Source organism: Eulemur rufifrons, chromosome 4 (assembly GCF_041146395.1).
Source record: "Eulemur rufifrons isolate Redbay chromosome 4, OSU_ERuf_1, whole genome shotgun sequence".
NCBI classification, from domain to species: domain Eukaryota; kingdom Metazoa; phylum Chordata; class Mammalia; order Primates; family Lemuridae; genus Eulemur; species Eulemur rufifrons.
This window is the reverse complement of record NC_090986.1, coordinates 28486248-28512632: the sequence shown is the minus strand read 5'-3', so window position 1 is coordinate 28512632 and position 26385 is coordinate 28486248. Positions and strand designations below refer to the sequence as shown.

At 34.7% G+C, this 26385-nt stretch overlaps 1 protein-coding gene across 1 annotated transcript in view; it reads left to right on the top strand.

The window, feature by feature from the left end:
* GPC5 (glypican 5) overlaps positions 1–26385 on the top strand; it is a 1319614-nt gene that overhangs the window by 238045 nt on the left and 1055184 nt on the right. The gene's annotated exons all lie outside the window — the stretch shown is intronic.

Here is a 26385-nt window from a genome sequence, read left to right as displayed (position 1 = left end):
CTTATTGGGCACTGAGTGAATCCAGTGTAAAGAAAGGACCAGAATAGTATAGATTACAATGTGTCTCTAGGGAGAATTGGGAGATGAGCTAGTGGTTGTAAGGACTGTGAAAAGAGAGTTATCTGACACAAGTAGAATCACATGTGGGCAGTTGATGAGCACTACAATGGGGGCCCTAGATACAAAGATTTAAATGCCAGGATATTATTTTGGTTTATTCTCTGGCAGTTTGGAAATACTCTGTATTTTGAGAAGTGAATGCACATAGCAGTGTTTGGTGATTATTAGTCTACTAGTGTTCTGTTTGGATTAGAATTAGGAGAGAGTTCAGTGTTTCAGTGTATTGCAATAATCAAGGACATGAATGTGCAGACCAGGGAGGTGGCCACAATATAAAAGATAATAAAATCTGACAAAATGGTATGAACCAGGAGAAATCATCAAAGACAACTTTAATGTTAGCATGGGATTAGGCAGGTGTGGGAGATCAAAATCAGAAAGGGAACTCATTTTGGAAGATTAAAGCAGAACAAAATCTTAACTGCAGAAAGGACACAATACATTCTATCTAATAAAAAAAAATCTATGATTTTCAAAGAGGAACATTGGTGGCCACAGCGCCTCCAGCTGCCTACCACCAGTTATTATGTTCCCTCCTCTGATCTGTTTCAATCAATAATTTGGAATGCTCAAGACCTCATTTATTATTTTGTCAGTTGCTGAAGGTGTGCCATAAACTGTGCAATTTAACTGAGGAATGTGAAATAATTTCTAGGACTGTCCTTTAGTCCCTGAGAACAGCTTCAGCATGATTTCTCTCCCAGATTGCAGACAACTCTGAAAAATGAACTAGCTTGACATGAAATTGCCAAAATAGTTTCTTCTGTAATGAAACTGATAGGATTTTAAAAAAACTATAACTCTCCTTTACCCTCCTATAGCAAAAGCATACAGAAAGGCCACTTGTATGACATCTAGTGTTCATATCATTTGATATTACTCTTCATGTTTGACATTGATAAACAATTAAATCCCAAGAAGTGATCACAAAAGATAATTAGATTTAATTTAGGCATCTCAATGGGCTTTGCCTTTGATATGTCTGCATAATTAGTGCATTGAGCACAAGTTAACCTTAATTAAATTGATTAACTTGAGTAACATTTGCCTTGGTTGATATAATGACTATCAGCCTAAGGATTTTTTTTTTTTTGTGGTTTAGCTTATTTTTCACATCTACTAGTTTTGTGTCTAAAAGTTCACAGTCAACTTTAGTAGTATGTTTCTTATTATGCTAGGTGATGGGGATAGTCTTGAGACTTGAGTAATCCTGTATTTAGAGCTGCGATATGTTTAATCCAAAGGGACTATATAGACTCCTTCCCTACCTCCCCCCAAAAAGAATTATTTCTAACATCTTTCAAAAGAATTTTGGGTATGTAAGTGACTAAATATTATTTTGTGACTGATTATCTGTTCTGAACTTCTACACTCACCAACTGATTAAATAACTACCAGTTGTTCACTTTGTGCTTCTTAGCTTGGATTATGGTCCCTATTAGAAGAATATATTAAAAACACCTCAGAGGAAACAGATGAGCTCACTCATCCTTATGAAAAAGATGGAGAAATTAGCTGCCTCTGGATATGAGCTTAGGGTGGTGGTGGTAGTACAAGCTTCTTTATTGCTAAACTAGCACAGGAAATACCACCACAGAGAAGGGTGCCCATTTCTCCTTGTCAGTGCTTTTAATGTATTTATTTTTTGTTTCTATGTCTTTCCATGAGATTTCTTGTTCTAAGAGGATTTAGCACCTACTCATAACAGTACTCAATTACTACTTGTTGACTGGGTGAAGACAGAAGTGGGTGTTGATCATCCCATGATAACCCAAAGGAGCCCTGGCATCTTCATCATAAAAACATTCATTTGCAGTGTTGTCTTTTTCATTCTTGCACTGACCTAGAAACAACAAAATAAAATTTATTCATCTACCAGATGTCCCAGACTAATATCTTTTCTTACAGCACAAGCCAGAGAATGACACTTTTAATTAATTATTACAGACATTGCACCTTTAACTTTGTGACTGGCATGATATAGATATCATTTAGCTGCATGAAAAGCAGAGCTCAAGTATTTGATGTTAAATTGGTGTGATAGTTAATTTTATGTGTCAAGTTGACTGGGCCATGGGGCATCCAGATACTTGGTTAAACATTATTTCTGGATGTTTCTGTGAGGGTGTTTTTGAATGAGATTAATATTTGAATCAGTAGACTGAGTAGATTGTCCTTCCCATTGTGGATGGACCTCATTCAATCCCTTGAAGGCTTGAATAGAACAATAAGCTAAGAATTCTTTCTTGCTTTCTAATTGTCTTCAAGCTGTGACACCTAGATACTGGTCTTCTCCTGCCTTCAGACCCCAACACAAACTGGAACTTGCACCATTGACTCTCTTGGTTTTTTCTCCCTTGACCTGAGTATTTTGGTATTATCAATCTTAATAAACTGGTCATTATATGAGCTCAAATTTTTAAACATTAGATTGAAAAAGAGGAATAAATTAGTGAAGTAAATCATAGAAGTTCCTGGATATTTATGCTTGGTTTATATTTTGCTAGCAATTTTAATTATGTGTTCATATACAAATGAATAACCTGCATTTTAATATTATAGAAAATTACAGAAGCATAATTTCATTTCTATCCAAAAACTGAAGGTTTGTATATTTTCTCCTCCCTTCCTGCTTCTTTCTTTCCCCTTATTTGACTCTTTTCTTACACACCTTCCTTCTTTTTTTGCCTGTGTTCATTTGTTCATCCCTTCCATACTTCCATATGAATTTTTAATATAATGTGGACTTCAATAGAACATGATCCTATAGTATGTGAGTCAGTAATATCCATGTGCTCAACTTTTTTCTTACAAAGAAGTTACCAAAAGATATTAATGCCCATTTAACACATTGACTGCCACACTAGAAAAAAAAAAAATTCCTTGGGGCCACAGTGTTTTATTATGAAAGTAAAATGAAAACTTCAAAAACAAAATGAACCTTTCTAATTTAATGAAAAATTTGTTCTTTTTTATTGTTTTCTGTGCATGAGTTATATACAACTTGAAAAATAGTTCACATTGGCTCCCAAGGTGAAGAGACATGTAAGTTACACATGCTTCACGAGGCCCTGGGCTCAAACTAGCGTGAGTTAAATACAACTCACAGGACAATTAATGTGTTAAAGAATGTGGTAAAACAGCTTCTTGAAAAAGTTGTCTAGGGTAGATAACAAAATAAGTGAGGCCTGTAATCCTAGCTTTCTGGGAGGCTGAGGCAGAAGGACAGCTAGCTGCAGCTACACCAGCCTGAACACAGTGAGACTCCGTCTCTAGAGACAAGAAACAAACAAAAAAAGACAAAAAAAATACACAAAACCACAAAACCCAGCCAGACATTGTGGTACGCGCCTGTAGTCCCAGCTACCGGCGAGGCTGACACAGAAAGATTGCTCACAGCCCAGACCTGGAGCTTGCGGTGACTACAATCACGGCACTCTACCCAGGGACACCGAGTGACACTGTCTCAACGACAACAACAACAAAATTACCTGGCTTAAATCACTAATTCACAAAATCTTTTTCCTGAAATTATATTTTGTGTCGATCACCTGGGAACATATTGGGTGTTTCAGATGAATACAGCTCAGCACTTGCTTTCTGTGTGTTCATTGCTCAGTGGGAGAAAGAGAGAGATAAACAGCTGAGTAAAATGAGGATGTTAAAGTCAAGTGTTAGAGAATGTCAAGGTAGCACAGAGGAAAAGTGTTTAACACAGCAGAGGGAGGGATTTTAGAAGCAGTGACACTTGAAAGGATTTAGGGGAGAGCTGGATGAAAGGAAGGGACTGTGGTGTACCAATAAGGAAGATATCATAGGCTAAATTGTGTTTGTCTACTAGAGACAGAGGAAGGGAATCAAGAAGGATTTAGACTTTTAGACACTCTAAGCAATAAAAAGATTATGGTACCTTCCGATAGCCACTTAAAAACAATACTATACTAAACTGAAATGTGTCAAAAGAGGTCAGGAAACTTTTAAATTTCCTTCTTTTTGTCATTTTGATAATCTTTTTGGGGGAGGAGAAAATAAAATATCGAAAGCTTTGCATAATAATGTCCTCCCCAATTCCTCTGCTTTGCAAGATATGCTAAATCTGTGCTTTGACTTCCCATGGGATAGCTCAGCACTGGTAGCAGTGGGCAAGGGATCCAAGGACAGAGCAGACCAGCTAAACAAACATGCAAAGAACCTGCAGTGGGCCAGCTTTGCAGTAGCTTCTGGGGATACCATTATTCCTGCTCCCAAGAAGCTCACAGCTGAGTGGGGCAAACTGAGAAATGAACAAAGAATAATCATGCAATTTAAAAAGTGTTCCTCTCAGAGGTACTGCCTCATGTGTGGACAGTTTCAATTGGGGAAGAGTTTCTGTGCTAAGTGACAAGTCCGCCCTTCTTCGTCTTTCCTGGCAAGCCCCAAGGAAAACAAGTTTGACTTTTTTTCTATACTAAAGTTTATAATCTGATTTTTACGTTTGCCTTCCACCGAACCATGAGACAGAGTATCAGGACTACTTTACAAAGAAATAAAATCACTTCATATTAACTGATACAATCATAACATTTTATTCCACACATTTTATATATACATCTGTAGAGAATAATTTCATTAGCCTTGTGATCATACTATTGTACAAGTGTAAATGTGATTTATATACATGATACAGGGAAGAAAATCTGTTAGCAGATAACAGTTTCATTGAAGACTTTTAAAATCTTCTTTCATTAAGAAAAACTACTATACTGTCTTAAAGGCACTGTTCAAGGTCCTTTAAAAAGATTAACTGACTTAATCCTAACATTGGCTCTATGAGGTAGACACTATTACTATTGCTATTTTATAAAAAGGGAAATGAAACAGAAAAGCTAAATAAGTTGCCCAAAGTCCCAGTGATAGGTGGCCAAGCCAGAACTGGAAATAAGGCAGTGGCTCTAGAGTGTACACTGTGGGTTCTATACCACTATACCAAGAGGTAAGTTTGATAGTATGAGTGCTTTAGTCTTCTGGGCTCACACTTCCTTTTAATATCCAAATAAAATATATCAAATCATTATACAATTTACTATAATAAACTTAGTACTCACATCCCTATTTTTTAATATTCCCATATGTATGAACATACATATGAATGTATGTTCATATTATAATATTACCACTTCTGGCTCCAGACTCAAACTACTGCTGGCACCTTGATGCTTGCTTACTATCCTCCTTCCTGAAGATGCTGCCCTTTCTTTGCCCCCATGTTGCTAGATTAGGGAAATCAATACTTTCTCCTTCAAATCTCCCAGTATACCACTAACTCATGATTGCCATATATAAGAGCTTTGCTGAACATTTGGAGATAGTGGAGTTAATAGCAACACAAAGCATAGCATCTGTTTCTAGACATTTAAAAACCATTCCTGTCTGTGGCAACACAAAGTCCTTTCATTATCCTCTTCAACTTCCTGTCATTTTACCAGAGTTACTTTCTCTCTGCGTGTTGTTCCCAAAATGGAGCAGGCAGGGCACACCCAAAATTCCTATTTCTTTTTTATGTAGAAAATTTTCTAATCTTTATTCCACTTTTTTTTTTCCCGTCTAGACTAGTCGAGGAGACTTTGCCCTTCACAAGCAAAGAGACCATAAAGGTGTTTTTATTAAACCTAATAGCTATGAACATCTGAGTAGTGAATCATGAAGTCATTTACTATCATTCTTTTTCTCAAGAACATTTTTTTTGTTACATTAAAAAATTAAGTCAAGTAGGAAAAAAAACTATTGGGCATATGGGAAATGAAAATGGTATAAAAGATATCTCTTTAAATAAGTTAAATATAATTGAATTTTCAGTAAACATAGTGATTTAATAGAAAAACTCTGGTATGTATCTTTGACAGATTGTACAATTCTTCATGATTCTGACACAAGATATATGGCATTAAATATGTACTGATATGTACCAAGAATTTAGCATGGTTAGATTTATTTGGGAAAGAAGCACCATAGTAATATTCAGTTTTTTGTTCAAAAAACAATTATTATGTACCGCTTATGTTTCAGGCCTGGTGCTTAGAAATGCATGATGAATCAAGTATGATCTTTGGTCTCACAGAATGTGGGTATAGTGGGGTATATACAAATGTTAGCAAATAATTATAAAATACTGCAATATCCATCATGTACAAAGTGATATGTACACAGTAGTATGAAATAGAAGAATACGCAACTAACAGCCTGATCAGATTAGAGAAATTTCCTGTGTAAGACAGCATTTGCTCTCAAGGCTGAACGTAAGTGTTCCAGATAGAAAAAGATAGAAGAAAGGGAGTGTGTGAAGGGTTGGAAGAGCAAAGCAGCATCATGTTTCTGTGTTTGGAGCATCGACTTTGTGTGTGGTGGAAGGAGAAGGGGGTATGCGGGAGCAGAAGGGGAGAGATGGAGCATGGACAAGATGAGAGTGGAAAAAGAGGTTAGGCCTCACCCAAGAAAGAGCACTGTATATCTCACTGCAGGGTGTTTACATTTTTAGAAATGTCAGGGCCAGGATTTCCAATGCTTACGAAAAATGCAGATTTCTGGACCCTACCCCTGATCTACGGAATCTAAATGTCTTGATGCGAATCAGAAGCCTGAAGTAACTCATGCATATTAGGGTTTAAGGAAACCTTGCTGTGTGTAATGGGAGCCTTTGGCTATTTTAATGTTGTATAATGCTAGATCACTTCTAGCACTATTACTGTAAAGTATATTATAAATGCATGTGTAAACATAATGAAAAAATTAGTTTTTAATACAACTTAAAAACTGTATGTCACCCTGGATGTAACTTAGAGTAGTTTAACTAGATGAAATGATATGTTTACTAAAACACTATTGATGAAATTTTACTGTTTTCTTTTATATCCTCCCTCATGCACAATAGATCTGAATGTCTGAATAATTTAATCATTCTGGAACAGTAAAACAGGTTTCATGCTAAGAGGATGACTAAGGATTTTCTTAACTGTTTTGAGGCTTTTAAAACACTGCAACAAATTATATGTGGGGGAATATGTGACTTTATTTAAACTCCCATCTACCCTTAAGTTTCATCTAGAGCATGGTTTTGATAAGAAGCTGTTAATGGGTTTAGCTAGCGTGGTAAGTGGGCTGGCCTTTAACCTCATGAGGTTTAGGTGGGGTAGGTACAGGGACCACTACTTTTTAAGGCTACTGATGGAATCACGTGTGTAATCCGTATGTTTGTCTAAAACACTTCTCTGTATATGAGCAGGAAATAGCTTGCATGTTTATATTGTGTGAAAGTGGAATCTGCCTTAAAATTGAAAATAGAAAAGCAAAATGAAGTTCAGTAATAACAAGTGTAGACTACAAAGTGAAAAAACCTGTTGAACTATATAATGCTGGTTGTACTCGAGTTCATTGTAAAAAAAAGGATGTAAGAAGCATCAAGGGTAATTCTTTCAAAATGAAAGAAAATGGGAATTATAAGTAGGAGTGTAATATAGAGGAATTATCACTCAATCCTTTTATTAAATCTCAACATTGGTAAGTACCTTCCTAAATGATACTTTTCACTTTTTAATGATTTTCTAATGTATGACTGCACCTCCACACAGAAGCTAATATGAATTTCCAAGAAAACAAATTTGAGAAAAGAACAGAAATGGGTTTGAACTCTAGTTTTATAAAATTTGGTGCATTAGCTATATGGCCACCATGTTTTAACTGTATTACACATGCAATGGGGCCTGAGAAAGGTTTTAAAACTTACAGTTTTGTTTGTATTTATTTGATTTTTAAAGAAGATATCCTCAAGTCCCTGAGATGGTTATAGGGGCATTTGGGAGATGAATTAGTTCATCTTTCAAGTTCTTTTCCCTTCCTAATATACTGATCTTTCAAACACTTTGAACTTGCTCTGCAAACTTGCAGTAATAAAGGTTTTTACTCTTATTTTTAAAATTCTTGAATAAGAACAGCAATTTTTTTGAATTGATAGTTCATAAATAAAAGCTACATTGAAATCATAATTATTTTGAATTTAGATTTCTAAAAGTTATATTACTGGATGCACCTTTGTTTTTAAATTTAGATTTCTAGTGCATTAAAAAAGGGCTGGTAGCATCCTATATCAAAACCACATATTCTTTTCTGCTTTTGACTATGTTGCTGTTGGAGTATTTTCTGATTACAGCTAGGAAAGCAAGAATGGATGTTGTAGTAAAATGGACTCTTCTAGGTCTGATTGATTTTGTGCTTTATAACCCATTTCATTTATCAGAAAGTATTGCAATTTTTTCTCCTGCTATTTGGAAAGAATGTAATGGTCTAAAAGATTGCCTACCTTCTGAGGAAGTTTCTCTCTTGTCAAAGTAGAAACACTATTTTTATTAAACTGTCTGTAACTTTAGAGTGAAAACTTTCAATTCATTTGTTTCCCTGTTTGCTGACCTGTAACTGTAGGAATCACTCAGACATGACACTTGGTAATATGATCCAGTAGATCTGTAAAACCATGACCAAGATGCTCTAAAATCAGGAGATTCCAGAATTGAATTAAAACAATTTTTTTTAGTTCCCTTGTATTAGAGCATTAGGTAGTTAGAAACAAATGCATACTAAATTAAACAAATGCATACTAAAGTACTCATCAGTATTATACTTTAGTATGCATTTGTTTAATGACTTAGAGAATTTTCTTGTGTTTTGCAATGAAATTCCTTAGCTGTTCAATAAAGCTAATAGAAACAGATGCATTTTTAACACTATACTCTAGGCAAATTTCCCAAGAACCAGGAGATAAGGAAGGTATAAGATGCTATGATGCATACTAATATATATTTACTTAGAAAAAAGATTTACCAAAATTTTCCAGCATCAAGAAGAGGGTGTAAATTAATGATCATTCTTGGAACAATAAATATGATCAATGGCTTGTAGTGATTTGGCATAATAAAAAATATAATTAAATATAATGACAGAGGAAATTAAACTATGATAGCTATTGAGGGGATGTTAAAAGTTTTAATGTGTCATTGAATTCAGTTGCTAGTATTTTGCTGAGGATTTTTGCATTTCTTATCAGAGTTATTGGCCTATAGTTTCTTTTTTGTTATTGTTGTGTCTTTGTGTGTTTTAGTATCAGGGTGATCACGCCTTGTAGAATCAGTTTGGGTGTATTCCTTCCTCCTCAATTTTTTTGCAATAGTTTAAATGGGATTGGTATTAATATTAGTTCTTCTTTGAATGCTTGTTACAATTCAGCAGCAAAGCCATTGGGTCCTGGGCTTTTCTTTGATGGAAAACTTGTTCCTGCTTCTGTCTTATTACTTGTTATTGTAGAGTTTTAACTCAAGACCATTTTCTGTTGTACATTTGTGGATTGTATAGAGCTGCCTATAAAATAAAAGGTTGAGGTTAGTTATCAATATGTAGTTAGAAGAACTGTAAGTCCAATTAATTTGTCTTGATTTAGAATGCCACGTACTACTTAATAAAATGGCTTTTCTGACACTTGGATATCCATTTAGGCATGTTTTGGAGACCCTGTAATGTAAACAAATTTTTTTTAGTTTACTTAGGTCTATGGGGTTTAGACTTGGTCCTGGAGTGAATATTGTACTTAAATAAACAAGTGAAAAGAAGTATGAAAACATTTAGAATGCTCAATATTAACGTGGGGAAAATGGGCTGAAGAGCCAGTGGGGAGCTCTTTTAGTAATACAGGGTGGATAAGCTCGATTTAAGACAATATTGGCAATGAGAAAGATTAAAATAGATTTCAAAAAGAATTAATGAATTAAAGCTATTGATGACTGATTAGACATTGCCAATAAATGTTATAAGACCTTGAGTCTAGATGCTCAGGATTGATCCTAATATACAAAATAAGCAAGTCATAAAGATGCTGAGACAATAGAGGGAAATAATTGGCAAAAAGAGATCCAGGTTGGTAAGTTATACAGTATAAAAATAGCTGGATTTCAGGTAAGAAATATTCGCTTCAGCAACAATTCTCAAAGTGACCTCTGGTTCCAGAGACCTTTTCAGGGTGTCTGTGAGATCAAAACTATTTTCATATTACTATGAAGTCATGGTTTACCTTTTTTTTCTGTTTTGGCATTTGCACTGATAGTGGAAAAGCAATGGTGCAACACTGCTGGGGCTTTAGCACAAATTAAATTGGTGGCACCAAACTATACCAGTAATCAGTGTATGTTTTAAATCTACAAACTCACATTTTTCAAAAGCTAGTTGCATTTAAGAATGTCCTGATATAAAACAGTAAACATTATCCATTTTGTTAAATATAAACTCAATTACACATGTTTTTCATAGTCTATGTGGATGATATGAGAAGAATGCATACGGCAAGTCTTCTGCTTACTGAAGCAGAATGGCTGTCTTGATGAAAGGTAGTTCTGCTATTGAGTTGCAAGCTGAACTAGCCACTTTTTTTTCCTGATAATTTTTTTCTTAAATAAAATGATTGAGAGGCAAGCTGTAGTGACTCAGACTTGGGTATTTTGTAGACATTTTCTTAAAATAAAATGACCTTGTAATTTTAAGGAAAACAACTTACTGTATTTATTGCCAATGATAACATTTGAGTTTTCAAGAGAAAATTGGAAATTTTGAAAACTTACATCTATCACTATGACCTTGACAGGTTCCTAATACTTGAAAAAGTAATGAAATATGTCAGGATTGGGAAAATCTGTATAACCTGTGAACCAACATTTTCAAATGTCAATGCATGAGTTCAAAATCTTGCATGGATCACAGAACCATTCATAGTGATAGATTGACCAATGAATCTTAATAAATAGATTATGAAAGATTCATTGATAATGCTTTTAGATTTCACATTGTCCCTAACCTTGAAGAAATAATCACTTGTCATGTTTTGACGTAATATAAAAGAAGAATGTTAACAATGATATGAAAAGTCTATTAAATGCCCCTGCCTTTGTCAGCTGCCTATCTGTGTGAGGCTGGATTTTCTTCACATACCTTAACCAAAACAACATACTTACTATTACAGATGGAATGGAGAAATAGGAGAATCAGCTCTTTTCTACTAAGCCAGATGTAAATGAAATTTACAATAATGTAAAACAATGACTATCTTCACACTAACATTTAACGTTTTGGAAAATATAGTAATTTTGTACAAAATAAGTAACTTCTAATGTAATTATATTTTTATGATTATCTCAATGGATTAAATAAATATTTTGAAATAATTATTGGTTTTTATTTTTAAAATAATATAAATAATTTGTATTAATCTATTTATATATAATATATTTTAAATAATATATAAATGTAGCTTACCTACCATGACCAAAACTAAAGGTTTCTCCGTAGCTTTTTGAGAGTATAAAGGGTCCTGAGACCAAAAAGTTTGAGAATTACTGACCTACATATGTCAATGTGGGAGTCATCAGCTTGAAGTTTTATTTGATATTGTAAAAAGTGGTGCTATATTTTGAACAAGGTGATATGGAACAAGAACCAGGACTTTGAACAATCTGGCCTAGGAAGTGGAGGAATGACTGAAAGAAACCAAATTTTCACCAATAGAGAATGTAAGAGAATCCATGTTCCTAGATTTAAAGGCCAGAGTAACTAGGAGAATATGAGCCTAGAGAAGGAACCATTGCATTTGCTTAGGGAAGAGGTTGGCATAACCGTTGGCACCATTTCAGTAACAATCTCACCCAATCAGCTCTCCCTCTCTGTCTGCCTAAATCCTCCACCTCACCCTATGAAATTCATGCACCATCACGAGCAACATTCCCTATCTCCTCAGCCTTTTCTCTGAACAGAACTTCACCCTCTTTTTCTAACTAAATCTTAGTACATTTTCTATTATGTTATCTTCTGGCATAGACTTTTTTTTTTTTGTGGGGGGACATAGTAGAAGAGCAAGAATATTTTCTTCTTCACACTGTGGTGGTAAAGATCTTAAATGGTATCTATCTGTCTCAGAGATTAGCATGCATTTTTCCACTTCATAATTACAATAATAGAAAATTTTCAGCTGAGTTGACTCCAACACAACACAAACAGAGCTTTCCCTTTATTTATTTTTTCCATATTAATAACATTAATTTTTTTTAAAAAGAGAATAATTTCAATAGCTAATTTGGATTATCCCATATAATATGCTGAAGCAGTGAAATCTTTGCATTTTGTTCAACTATATAAAGTTTTGTTTTATTTTGTTTTGGTTTTCACTTAAGTCTATCTCTAATAGCCCATTATCAACTTTTTTAAATAGGGTGTCAGCCTATTTAAAAAGAGATATTATATCATAATGATTCTTAACCCACGATATGGACTCAAACTGCCTGGATTCAAATCCAGGCTCTGCCACTTTCTATGTGAACCTTAAGATAATCACTTACCCTCTCAATATTTCAGCTTGATCATCTGTAAAATAGGAATCATGATAATTATTATTCTTATACTAGTAAAAGTACCTACACCATAGGCTGGAAAATCAAGTGAATTAATTTTCCAAAAGAACTTAATGAATCATCTAGCTCATGATAAATATGTAGCAGACGACAGGGATTATTATTATTATTCCTTAATGTGTTTTGAACACATTCTACTTGCTGGCACTAAGCAAGTATGTAGCATGTACAAATTCATTTAATTTTATATGTATATATATATATATATATATATTTTATTTCAGCTCATTATGGGGGTACAAAAGTTCAGGTTAAATATATTGCCCATGCCTCTCCATCCCCCCGAGTCTGAGCTTCAAGTGTGTCCATTCCCTAGACAGTGCACATCGCACTCATCATGTAGGTATGCACCCATCCCCTACCCCCACCCCAGCCCCCCCCCCAGTCAGAACTTCAAGCGTGTCCATTCCCCAGGAAGTGCGCATCGCACTCATCAAGTAGGTATACACCCATCCCTTCCGCCCAGCCCCGACCTCTGTCCGATACCCAATTGGTGTTATTCCCAAATGTGCACTCAAGGGAAACCAGTTTGCTGGTGAGTACATGTGGTGCTTATTTTTCCATTCTTGGGATACTTCATTTAATAGAATGGGTTCCAACAAATTCATTTAATTTTGACAGCTGCTCTATGAGATAGGTGCCATTATTATACCTATTTTCTGCTAAGAATAAATGAGGCATAGAGAAGTTAGGAAATTTACACTCACAGGATTAGTATCTAATTGCAGGGAGTTTGAACCTGAGCCTATTATACTGCACTGAAGTCCCTCACAGGACAAAGGTTGGGAGATATAAAGATGGAGAGGACATGATTCCTGCTCAAGGGATCTGTGATCTCAGGAAAGGCATCAGTGTACAATTAGTCTTAAAATACTGTTCTACTGCAGTATGTAACCGTAAGAGGAGGGAGGAGACACCAGGCATCATCTTGTGCTTTATTTCCTTTGACTCTCACAGACATCCTGTGTCTGTCCCATGGTCAGAGCAGACACTATCATATCCATTTTATTAAGAACAAAATTGATGCTTCAAGAGGTTAAATGGCTCTTATGATGAGTTCCTGGAAGAACCTGGGCTAGAATCATTGTCTCCTGAGTTTGCAAGTCAAGCTTATATTTATTTTATTTTATTTTTTGTCTTCCATGATCAGTATTATAGTAGGCTGAATATTGGCCCCCAAAAGATCAGCAACAAATTGCTAGAACCTGTAAATGTTACTTACATGGAAAAAATTCTTTGCATGTTATTAATTTAAGGACTTTGAGATGAGATTATCCTGAATTATCTGGGTGGGGCATAAATTCAAGGACATGAATTCTTAAAAGGCAGTCATAGTGAGATTTCTCTCTCTGTCTCTGTCTCTCTGTCTCTCTCTCTCTCTCTCTCTCTCTCACACACACACACACACACACATACACGCAAAGACAATGTGATCACAGAGGCAGAGATTGGAGTGATGTCATATGCCAAGAGATGCCCGCAGCCACTAGAAAATGGAAGCGAAAAGGAACATATTCTCTCCTAGAGTCTCCAGAGGGAGTGCTGAGCCTCCGGACCACACCTTGATTTCAACCTAGTAATACTTATTTTGGACATCTGGCATCCAGAACTGTGAGAGAATAAATTTCTGTTGTTTAAACCACCAAATTTGTGCCAATTTGTTATAAGAACAATAGGAAACTAACAGGAGCACGTTCTGTGGTTGGGCAAGGTGTACTCCTGGACCACTTTGTTGCTCCTGTGCTCCTCTGAAAAATCCCATTTGATGTATCTGCCAGAAAACTCACTACCTGCTAGTCTTTCATGCTATCATTTATCAGACTTCTGGTCATATTCCCTTAGCAACTCAACATTTTATTACCTGACTCACTCTTCTTTTACCATCACTCTTGGCAACTACAACATCCACTAACCTATCCAATATTCTGGTCTCCATGACTGCCCTAGATCACATCGTTTTCTTTATTCAAAGAATCTTCCTGCAATTCCCATCCCTCATGCTCAGTCATCAATTTTTTCCCATTCAATGTATGAACATCCAGTAAATTCTCCCTTCCAATAAAACAAAAACCTTTGACCTCATATCCCATTCTGGTGTCCGCCTTGGTTCTTTGCTTTCATTATAGCAAATATTTGAAGAAGTTGTCTGTACATTGCCTTAATTCCTGTTCTCTTTTGTGCTTGCATTCTGCTGAAGCAGCTCTTATCAAGGTCTTTAAGAGCCTTTCTTGTCAGTTCCTATGGTCAATTGTTATTCCTCATCTCAGCTGACCTTTTAATAGCATTTGACGTGATAGATTACTTTCTTGCACTTGAATCACTATCCTCCTTTGATTTCAGGGACACTCCATTTTCCTGATTTTCTTTTTACTTCACTGACTTCTCATTCTTCTTACTGGTTATTTTTCTTTTCCTAAATCTCTCACTGTTATCTGTCTTCTCTCCTTAGGTTATTTCATCTAGTGCCATGACTTTATTCTCCATATCAGTCACTCTCGGACATCAACAACCTCAACTTTCCCCTGAGACTCCAATTATTTTATCTAATTGTATATTGATAAACCTCATTTTAATTTCTCATTGACATTTCAGTCACAAACAGGTCCAAGATAGAACTTTTAATTTTCAACCCCCACCACACACAACATGGTGCCTCCATAGTCTTGCCTATCTCAGTTAATGGCACCAATGTGCATATAGCTACTAAAGCCCAGGCTTCAGAACTAGCCTTCGTTTATCTATTTACCCTACACCCTGCTCCCTCCAAACAACATCAAGTCCTTTTGCCTATGATTCTATCCATATGGCTAATGTGATCACTTGTTGCAACTTCCTCCACCCCACCCCCACAGTCAAGCCCCCCAATACCTGTCTCCCAGACTGTTAATAACCTTTTAACTTGGCTCCCTGCTTTCACTCTTGCCCCTGTCCAACGATCTCATTCTCCATATATCAGCCACTGGGGTTCTTTAAAATATGAACAGGCTCACATTTCTCCTATGTTTAAAATTCTCCAGTAGCTTCTTATTCCACATATAAAATCCAAACACCTTCCTGTGGTCTGTGATCTGACCCCTACCTACATATCTGACCTTTATTTCCTCCTCATTTACTGATCTCTAATCACATTGACTTTCCTGTTTCTTCAAAGGCAACAAACTTCTTCATACCTTATAACTTGTACTCTGGGTCCTCTGAACCCACTAACCACTCGTCTTCTCATAGCTGGCTCTTTTTCATCACTGAGGTCTCCACTCAAATGTTGCCTCCTTGGAGAGGGTTTTCTTGTTCACTCTATCTGAAATAACCAATCTGTAGAAAATAATTTTGACCAAACCAGTTTGAAGAACTCATTTTTTTTAATTTGCCAAAACCTAAATAAATTTATATAGTTTGGATATATTTGGTAAATTCAGAAAGTTTTCTATTGAGAATTGATTAATCAGGAAACTTACTTTTGATTGTCTTTTAATGAATTGATCATGGACAAATTGATCTAGAGCTAAATAAAACAAAGCCACATCACTTTGTATCCTCTATTCTCTTTTTTTCTCCTCCGCAACTTATTTAAAACAATAATAAATCATGTTCATTAGTTTGCTTTTATACTTTCTCTCTTAATCTATTGGTTCTAAGCTTTATGGGACAGAAAACCTGTATGGCTTATTCAGCTTTAGCTTCAAAGTCTAGAACAGGTGCTCAAAAATATTGGTTGTACTAGTTTTCTTTTTTTCTTTTTATTTCAACATATTATGGGGGTACAAATGTCTAGGTTATGTATATTGCCCTTGCCCAACCTAAGTCAGAGCTTCAAGCGTGTCCAACACCCAAATGGTGTGCACCACACTCATTATGTGTGTATATACCCATCACCTCCCCCCGCCATCTGCCCGACACCCGATGATGAATGTTATTGCTATATATGCACTTAAGTTGATCAGTTAAAACCAATTTGATGGTGAGTACATGTGGTAATTCTTTTTCCATTCTTGGGGTACTTCACTTAGTAGAATGGGTTCCAGCTCTAGTTTTCAGTCCCACCAATAGTGTAAAAGTATTGCTTTCTCTCTGCATCTATGCCAGCATCTGTTGTTTTGGGATTTTTTGATAAGGGCCATTTGCACTGGAGTTAGGTGATATCTCATTGTGGTTTTGATTTGCATTGCCCTGATTAGAGACACTGTGCATTTTTTCATGTGTTGGTTGGCCATTAGTCTGTCTTCATTTGAAAAGTTTCTGTTCATATCTTTTGCCCACTTTTTAATGGGGTGGTTTGATGTTTTCTTGCTAATGTGCTTGGGTTTTTTGTAGACTATGGTTATCGGCCTTTATTGAGTATATAGCCTGAAGACATTTTCTCCCATTCTGTACATTGTCTGTTTGCTTTAGTGGATTGTGTCCTTGGCTGTGGAGAAGCTCTTTACTTTAGTCAAGTCCCATTTATTTATTTTTGTTGTTGCTGTGATTGCTTTTGGGGTGTTCTTCATAAATTCTTTGCCTAGGCCAATGTCTATAAGAGTTTTTCCAACATTTTATTCTAGCACTTCTTATAGTTTCATGCTATAGGTTTAAATCTGTTTCCATTGTGAATTAGTTTTTGTGAGTGGTGAGAGGTGTGGTTCCTGTTTCAGTTTTCTACATGTGACTATCCAATTTTCTCAGCACCCTTTATAGAGTAGGGATTATTTTCCCCAGTATATATTTTTGTTTGCTTTATCAAAGATCAAATGGTAATATGAGGATGGTTTCGTATGTGGGTCCTCTCTTCTGATCCCTAGACATATGTCTCTGTTTTTGTGCCAGTACCATGTTTGGGTATCTATAGCCTTGTAGTATAGCTTGAAGTCTGGTAAAGTGATGCCTCCCAATTTGTTCTTATTATGTTAGGTTGCATTGGCTATTTGGGGTCTTTTCTGGTTCCATACAAAGTGTAGAACTATTTTTTCCAGATCTGAGAAAAATGACATTAATATTTTAATGGGGATTGCATTGAATCTGTAGATCAATTTGGGTAGTATAGACATTTTAATGTTGATTCTGCTGCTCCATGAGCATGGTATGTTTTTCCATCTGTTTACATCCTCTGCAGTTTCTTTCCTCAGTGTTTCATAGTTCTCCCTATACAGGTCTTTCTCCTCCTTAGTTAAGTATATTCCTATGTATTTTATTTTCTTTGTTGCTATTGTGAAAGGTATTGTGTCTTTGATTTGATTCTCAGCTTGACTATTGTTGGTGTATATGAAAGCTACTGATTAGTGTACATTGATTCTGTAACCTGAGACTTTGCTGAATTTATTTATCAATTCTAGGAGTCTCTTGGTTGAATGTTTGGAGTTTTCTAGGTATAAGATCGTATCATCAGCAGAGAGCAATAGTTTGACCTCTTCTTTCCCCATTTCGATACCTTTGATTTCCTTCTCTTGTCTGAATGCTCTGGCCAGAACTTCCAGCACTATGTTGAGTAGGAGTGGTGATAGTAGGCAACCTTGTCTGGTTCCAGTTCTAAGCAGGAATGCTTTCAGTGTTTTCCCTATTCAGTATGATGTTGGCTGTGGGTTTGTCATATTTGGCTTTAATAATTTTGAGGCATGTCCCATCTATACCTATTTTGTTACGACAACCTCTGTGGAAAGTAGTATGGAGATACCTTAATGACCTATCATTGAATCCAGCAATTCCACTACTGGGTATTTACCCAAAGGAAAAAAAGACATTTTATAAAGAGGACATTTGCATTTGAATGTTTATAGCAGCACAATTCACAATCTCAAAGATGTGGAAACAACCCAAGTGCCCACCAATACATCAGTGGATTAACAAAATGTGCTTTATGTATAGCATGGAGTACTGCTCAGCCATAAAAAGTGGTGATATACTATCTTTTGTAACAACTTGGATGGAACTGGAGACCATTCTTCTAAGCAAAGTAGCTAAAGAATGGAAAAACAAAGACCACACATGCTCAATACTAATTTGGAACTAATCGATCAACACTTACGTGCACATATGGAAGTAAAATTCAACAGAAATCAAGTAGGTGGGAGGGGGAGGAGGGGATGGATAAATTCACACCTAGTGCATACAATACACACTATATGGGTAAAAGGAATACTTATGACTTTGACTCACGCTGTACAAAAGCAAATTATGTAAACAAAATGTGTGTGCCCCCATAATATTCTGAAATTTAAAAATAATATTGAATGAATGAAGGAAGGAAGGAGTATCACAAGAAACTAGATTTGAATACACTGAAGAGGGAATGGACAATGTGCCACTGAAAGACAAAAATATAGAACATCTCATTTTCTTGAGATGTAAAAAAGAGAAAATGAGGGTGGGATTATGAGACGATAGAGTGAACATTTTTGTTTATTTAAGTAAAGAAGACCCATGTCTTAGAGTATAAAATTAACCAAAACAAAAAGGGGGAGGGGGAAGAGACTCACCAAGAAATTTATTTATTCTGTGTAAAAATAGGAAATTTTATAAACTAATGAGTAGGAAACTGTTCTATATAGCTGTTTTGTATTTCTAGATTGTGCTTCTGAGTTTGTTTTAAAAAGTATAAGAAAATTTGATTTAAAATCTTCACCAGACAATAATTCATGAAATAATATACAGTTATTTGGTACTTATTTTATCTGTTATACAAATGCTTAATTGAGTTTAAATTTTTGCTAAAATCATAAATTGATTTTTAGAACATAAATGATTAGAAAATAATATTAGAAATAAATGTGAAGCACCATGATGACCAAATTAATGAGGAGGGAAATAAAAGGGGGAGAAAATTGAGAAAGTGTTTTTCATGCAGTGCTTATCCTAGGAGACTAGATTAATTGCTAATATGCTAATTCTTGATGATACGAATTTAATATCTCACTCACTTTTTATTTGTATAGATGACTAATTTCTGATGAATTATATTACAAATCATACTGCATAACTTTAAAAAGGCATTAAATTAATATTCCAAGAAACTTTTTTAAATTTTTTTTTTTTTTTTTTTTTTTTTTTGAGACAGAGTCTCACTCTGTTGCCCAGGCTAGAGTGAGTGCCGTGGCGTCAGCCTAGCTCACAGCAACCTCAAACTCCTGAGCTCAAGCGATCCCCTGTCTCAGCCTCCCGAGTAGCTGGGACTACAGGCATGCGCCACCATGCCCGGCTAAATTTTTTTTTTTCTATATATATTTTTAGCTGTCCATATAATTTCTTTGTATTTTTTTTTTTTAGTAGAGGTGGGGTCTCGCTCTTGCTCAGGCTGGTCTCGAACTCCTGAGCTCAAAGGATCCGCCCACCTCGGCCTCCCAGAGTGCTAGGATTACAGGCGTGAGCCACCGCGCCCGGCCCCAAGAAACTTTTATTTCACATTTTACCTTTTGAAAAAAATAGAAAATATGCAAATATAAGGGATTAATTCAGTGTAAACATGTCCAGCTAGAAAAAAGGTTAATTTCTTCTTTTATTTAAATATGCATATCTTCATTGTGGCTATTATGACCTGATAATTAAAGGAGTTATTAAATGTGATACTATTAAAATTATTGGAAAGCACTACATAAAAAAGAGCTAAAATTAAAATTCATTGTAACATGTATGTGATAAAAACTGGTTGAGAAATTACTCTAAAAATGATTTACCTATCTATTCATATATCTAGCTATAATTTAATGCAGAATGATACATAGATTCAGTCACACAGTAGCTCTAAAGTAGTAGAGTAGTAATGAATTATCTATAGCAGTAACATAACCTGTGACTTGAGGATAATAATGCACAAAAATGCAAATTCATTGTGACATTTTTCTCTTCAGCTTAGATATACATTGTAAAATAATATGATTATCTATGGTTGATATGATTTAATATTTTTTCACCTCTTAATATTTCATCTGCTGTCTATATTTGAGGATATCTGTGGCCTTAAATTGTAATTGACACTAATTTTCTATCTTAAAATGTTCATATATCAAAAATAATTAAAAATATGAAAAAAGTCATAAAATATCTGTTCATGTCATCCTGGAGTGGTTATGTAATAGTTATTTCATGATCTATACCTTTTGGATTCAACTTTATCTTTAATCCAATAACAGTCCTGTAAATATTAAATGTTCTGCATTGCAAAAAGCTACCTACACTTGCATCTTCACAGAGTTTGCAATTTTTCAAATTTAATTTTAAATCAATATTGCTTGATTTTTATCTCTACCAGTTTTATCTAAATTTAAATCCTTAAGTGTCAGTTTTCATTTGTATGTGTAATAAAATATCTCTAAAGAGAATGTGGGATGGAAAAAATTGAAATAAAGTTCCTAGTCTTAGGATTTTTTGTCATTAAATTGTCATAGAATGTTAATGTTGAAAACTGAAATAGATGTAGATAAACTTCATGCATTACAACTTCAGTTTTTAGTGATATAATGGATAACTTATTTTATATATGGATAAATTAAATTTCCCATAGACTGGGAGGAATTATGCTTTCTATTCAAACAGTATTTAGAATGCCATCTTTTATTCAATCTAACACTCAGGCATTTAAAGGAATGCTAGAAATTATTCTGTCTTGATAGATTTATTCTGATATCACTGGAAAGAAGAGCTTATTGACATTTTCAATGAAAAATGCAAAAATAGAGAATTTGTTTTAATCTGTTCCTTAAGTTCCTTAAGCAATACTGGCAAATGTTTATTAATTTTCAAGGTATGTTACAATTTTTAGCACTTGAATAGAAAGGTACTACTTATATAGCTTGAGTAAGGGGTATTTCTTATGCATTAAAACTTTGTAATGAAAGGAACTATAGTTTCTCTTTAATAATTAGGTAGATTTGATGAGTTAGTTCACCATGTAACCTAACTTGGATTTATAAACAATGATATTATGTGTCTATTACTCTTTGCAAAGTAGCAAATATTTTATTTGACAATTATTTTGAAAATTTAAATTCTTACTAATATCATAATGTTAGTTTATAAAAAACGGAAATGGTATTCCAGTCTCTCCGCATCCGTTCCAACATTTATTTTTTTGGGACATTTGCTTAAAGCCGTTCTCACTGGAGTTAAGTGATATCTCATTGTGATTTTGATTTGCATTTCCTATTGATTAGAGATGTTGAGATTTTTTTCATATGTTTGTTGGCCATCACTCTGTCTTCTTTTACAAAGTTTCTGTTCATGTTCTTTGCCCATTTTTTAATGGGGTTGTTTGATTTTTTTCTTGCTGATTTTCCTGAGTTCTATATAGATTCTAGTTATTAGCCCTTTATCAGATATGTAGCATGTGAATATTTTCTCTCATTCTGTAGATTGTCTGTTAGCTCTTGTGATAGTTTCCTTGGCTATGCAGAAACTTTTTAATTTGATCAGGTCCCATTTATTTATTTTTGTTGTTGCTGTGATTGCTTTTGGGGTATTCTTCATAAATTCTTTCCCTAGGCCGATGCCTATAAGAGTTTTTCCAACATATTCTTCTAGAATTCTTATAGTTTCATCCTTTCGGTTTAAGTCTGTTATCCACCATGGGTTGAATTTTGTGAAAGGTGAGAAGTGCGGATCCTATTTCAGTCTTCTACAGGTGGCTATCCAGTTTTCCCAGCACCATTTATTGAATAAGGATTCTTTTCCCCAGTGTATGTTTTTGTCTGCTTTGTCAAAGATTAGATGACTCTATGAAGATGGTTTTATATCTGGGTTTTCAGTTCTGTTTCATTGGTCTATGTCTCTGTCCTTAAGCCAGTATCATGCTGTTTTATTTACTATAGTCTTGTAGAATATCTTCAAGTCTGGTAAATTGATGCCTCTCAATTTGTTCTTTTTTCTTAAGATTGCTTTTGCTATACAGGGTCTTCTCTGGTTCCATGTGAAGTGTACAGCTATTTTTTTTAGATCTGGGAAAAACAATGTTGGTATTTTAATAGGAATTGCATTGAATCTGTAGATCACTTGGGGTGGTATAGACATCTTAACAATGTTGATTCTGATGACCCATGAGCATGGTATGGTTTTCCACCTGTTTACGTCCTCTACTATTTCCTTCCTCAGTGTTTCATAGGTCTCCCTGTAGAGGTCTTTGACTTCCTTAGTTAAATATATTCCTATGTACTGAAATTCAAGCAGCAAAAAAAAACTTTCCTAAAAAGAAAAGTCCCGGGCCAGATGGTTTCACACCCAAACTTTGCCAGACCTACAAAGAAGAAGTGATGCCTAACCTGCAGAAATTATTCTATCACATTGAGAAGGAAGGATTCCTCCCCAACATGTTTTATGAGGCAAACATTACCCTGATACCAAAACCAAGAAAGGACGCAACAAAAAAAGAATACTACAGACAAATATCCCTTATCAATATGGATTCAAAAATTCTCAAAAAAATGCTAGCAACCCGAATTCAGGTGCTTATCAAAAAAATAATCCATCATGACCAAGTGGACCTCATCCCAGAGATGCAGAGATGGTTCAACATATGCAAATCTATAAATGTAATTTAACACATAAATAGAAGCAAAAATAAAGACCATATGATCCTCTCAATAGACGCAGAAAAAGCATTCAACAAATTTAGCACCCTTTTATGATAAGAATGCTAAACAAAATAGGCATAGATGGGACTTACCTAAAAATGATAAAAGCCATATATGACAAACCCACAGCCAACATCTTACTCAATGGGCAAAAATTGAAAGCATTCCTGCTTAGAACTAGAACCAGACAAGGTTGCCCTCTATCACTGCTTCTATTCAACATAGTGTTGGAAGTCCTAGCCAGAGTAATCATACAAGAGAAGGAAATCAAGGGCATCCAAATGGGGGCAAAAGTGGTCAAACTATCGCTCTTTGCTGATGATATCTTATATCTAGAAAACCTGATTCTGCCATGAAACTCCTGGAATTGATAAACAAATTCAGCAAAGTCTTAGGTTACAAAGTCAATGTACAGAAATCAGTAGCATTCCTATACTACAACACAGTCAAACTGAGAATCAAATCAAAGACTCATACCCTTCAAAATAGCAACAAAAAAACCATTATTTTAATTAGTGAAAGGAATATACTCTAAAATAAAGATAGAAAGCATAGTATACTAAATACCTAATCCAGTAAATAATCATTTGTTATCATTGTCAAGTAATATGTACTGTACATAATCGTATATTATATAGTTAAATACACCTGGCAGTGCAGTAGATTTGTTTACATGAGTATCACCACAAACATGTGAGTAATGCATTGTACTATGATTTTATGATGGCTGCAGTGTCTCTGGGTGATAGAAATTTTTCATCGATAGGAATTTTTCACCTTCATTGTAGTTTTATGGGATCAATGTCTTATATACAGTCTATTGTTCATCAAAACATCATTATAAAGCACATATCTGAGAGCATATACTCTCTCCTTCAAAGGGTAGTAAAATCAATAGACAGTTATGAAAATTAAAATTTTAATACATGTAATAGGGAAAAGTTTAAAATTTTCACTCTCATAAAATTTTTATCAGTTTTATTAGTTTTTTGGTTATTTTGTTTTAAAGAATAACACTAAAACAGAGGAAAACTAGTCTGATATAAAATAAAAACTATAGACTTTGTTCAGAAATTTATTTTTTAATTACTCATATAGTAATCAAAATTATTTTGTTGCCAATAGTACAGAGCAGCCCTAAAAGAGAAATAACAATATTTGGAATTGCTATACTCATTTTTGTCTTGAATGTATACTCCTAAACATTAAATACATTCTCTTCAATATTGTTTTCACAAAATAAATTAATTTGTAGAACACATAGCAATGGCTACTGTGAGATGAACTCCATATATTCCTAAATCATGTTATAAGGCAATTGCATTTAAATTTACAAATACACAAAAAAATTGTGTATTTGAGCATAACTTAGAGTTGGCAGAAATCAGATGGAACATTTGTATTGCCTGAGTCAGCAACATTCAACCTTTATTCCACTGGTAATAACATGGCAAGTCACACGAACACATCTATAGATCACTCCTTAGAAACCCTAGCAGAGACCATATAAGAATACCTGTGATAATGGGTATCTTTGAATAATCTATACTTGTTACATTTAAAAAATTAAATAATTTACAAACATTATTTGAACATTATTGGTAGATAAAATTGTGACCTACCTCACAATTAATAGTCACACATAATCTGCTGAAGAAAATGAGCCTATTTATGGGGAAAAATATAAGCTTAGCAGTTTTGTTGTAGTTCAAGCCACATGGTTCAATTAGGTTTTCATACTCACTCTGGTGGATCTGTGAAAGCAGAGTGTAGTGGCTGAGATGGCAGCTGTGGGGTCAGGTTGTCATGGCAGACTGCTTGCTGAATGACTCCATAAGAGCAGAGAACATTTTACACATATTAGTAATTGTGATGTTTCAAAAACTGGCTAGGCTGAAAGAATCACCTGGACTGCTTGTTAAATATAGATCCCTGGACCAAGACAAACCTATAGAGTTAGGATTCCCAGTGCAGAGGCCTGAAAATCTGTATTTTTCTTCCATGCAACCCAGGTGATCAGGACAGTTGGGAAAACCTGGTATTAATAGCCACCTCACTTGGCAGAGCTGTTAATCTCAATTGAAGCCTTCAGTTACCATTTCCATTCTTTCACATTTCTATTGAGTAACCAGTGCATAGCTTATACTCTAGTGGGCACTAGAGATGCATAGATAACAGGGTCCTACCTAGTTAACAATCTAGTGTTTGTGGTGCAGTACTGCGCTGCAGCAGAGTTTCAATAGCTTTTTAGAGCTGTTGCCTTTGATTGGAGAGTAGATGCACTTTGATTTATCACTCGAAAGCCTGGAACTCAATATGAATCAGTCTTAGACCAGTATCAGAATACATGATATTGTATTCTTACTCATTTGTACTCTTCATGAAAGTGTTCTTTTTTGTGGAGGAAGTGAGGACACTATGGCACATTTAGGAAACAGTTCTGCCTCATTAGTGACTCTCTCTGCACCTCTGCTTTTCATTATTCCATTTTATTTTTTCTACCGTTCTTCCATCTCTTATTATATACTCAAACAGTGGTTTGATTACTGAATTATTATGTGGTCTTTTACAACTAATTAAAAATAACCATGAGATTGGGGCTATGGCAGATCATTTTACTGAATATATTTCATAATTAATTATATATTGATACAATCCAGTATCATTATTTAGGCTCATTATAAAACATAATTGTCAGTATATCCAAGATATTTATTGCTGCTTAATGCCATCATTTTGAAATACTATTCTGACTTGCTGATTATTCTAACCTCCCATTCTTAGATTTTCTTCCTTAAAATTGTGGGTAAATTATCACTGGTTCTTCCTGTGGAGAAATAGATTTGGATCCATCAGTTACTTAAGTGAGAAATAAAATATCCTACAGTAATATCTTTGAAGACAAGATGATAAGAACAACAGTATGTAATTGACAATGTGGTCCCAATTATTTGTTTTCATCAAATAATAGCAATCATGATTTTCCTACTGCTTAACAAGGTGTAATAATTTACAAGTAGTTTGATAATAAAATGCTTTACATTCTTTTTAGTTTGAACATCCTAGGAGGTCTGAGGATTGTCAGGTTTTCCTTTGGGAATCTAGCCTCTCTTTGTAGCAACCAGTGTGCAATCTTTCAGCTTTCATTATAAAAAAAAAAAAAAGAAGATGAAAAACAATAAAAAACACAGAAGGTGGTGAATTGGGTATTTAATGTTATCATCTTTTATAAATAATAAACTCAGAATATGAAATACATT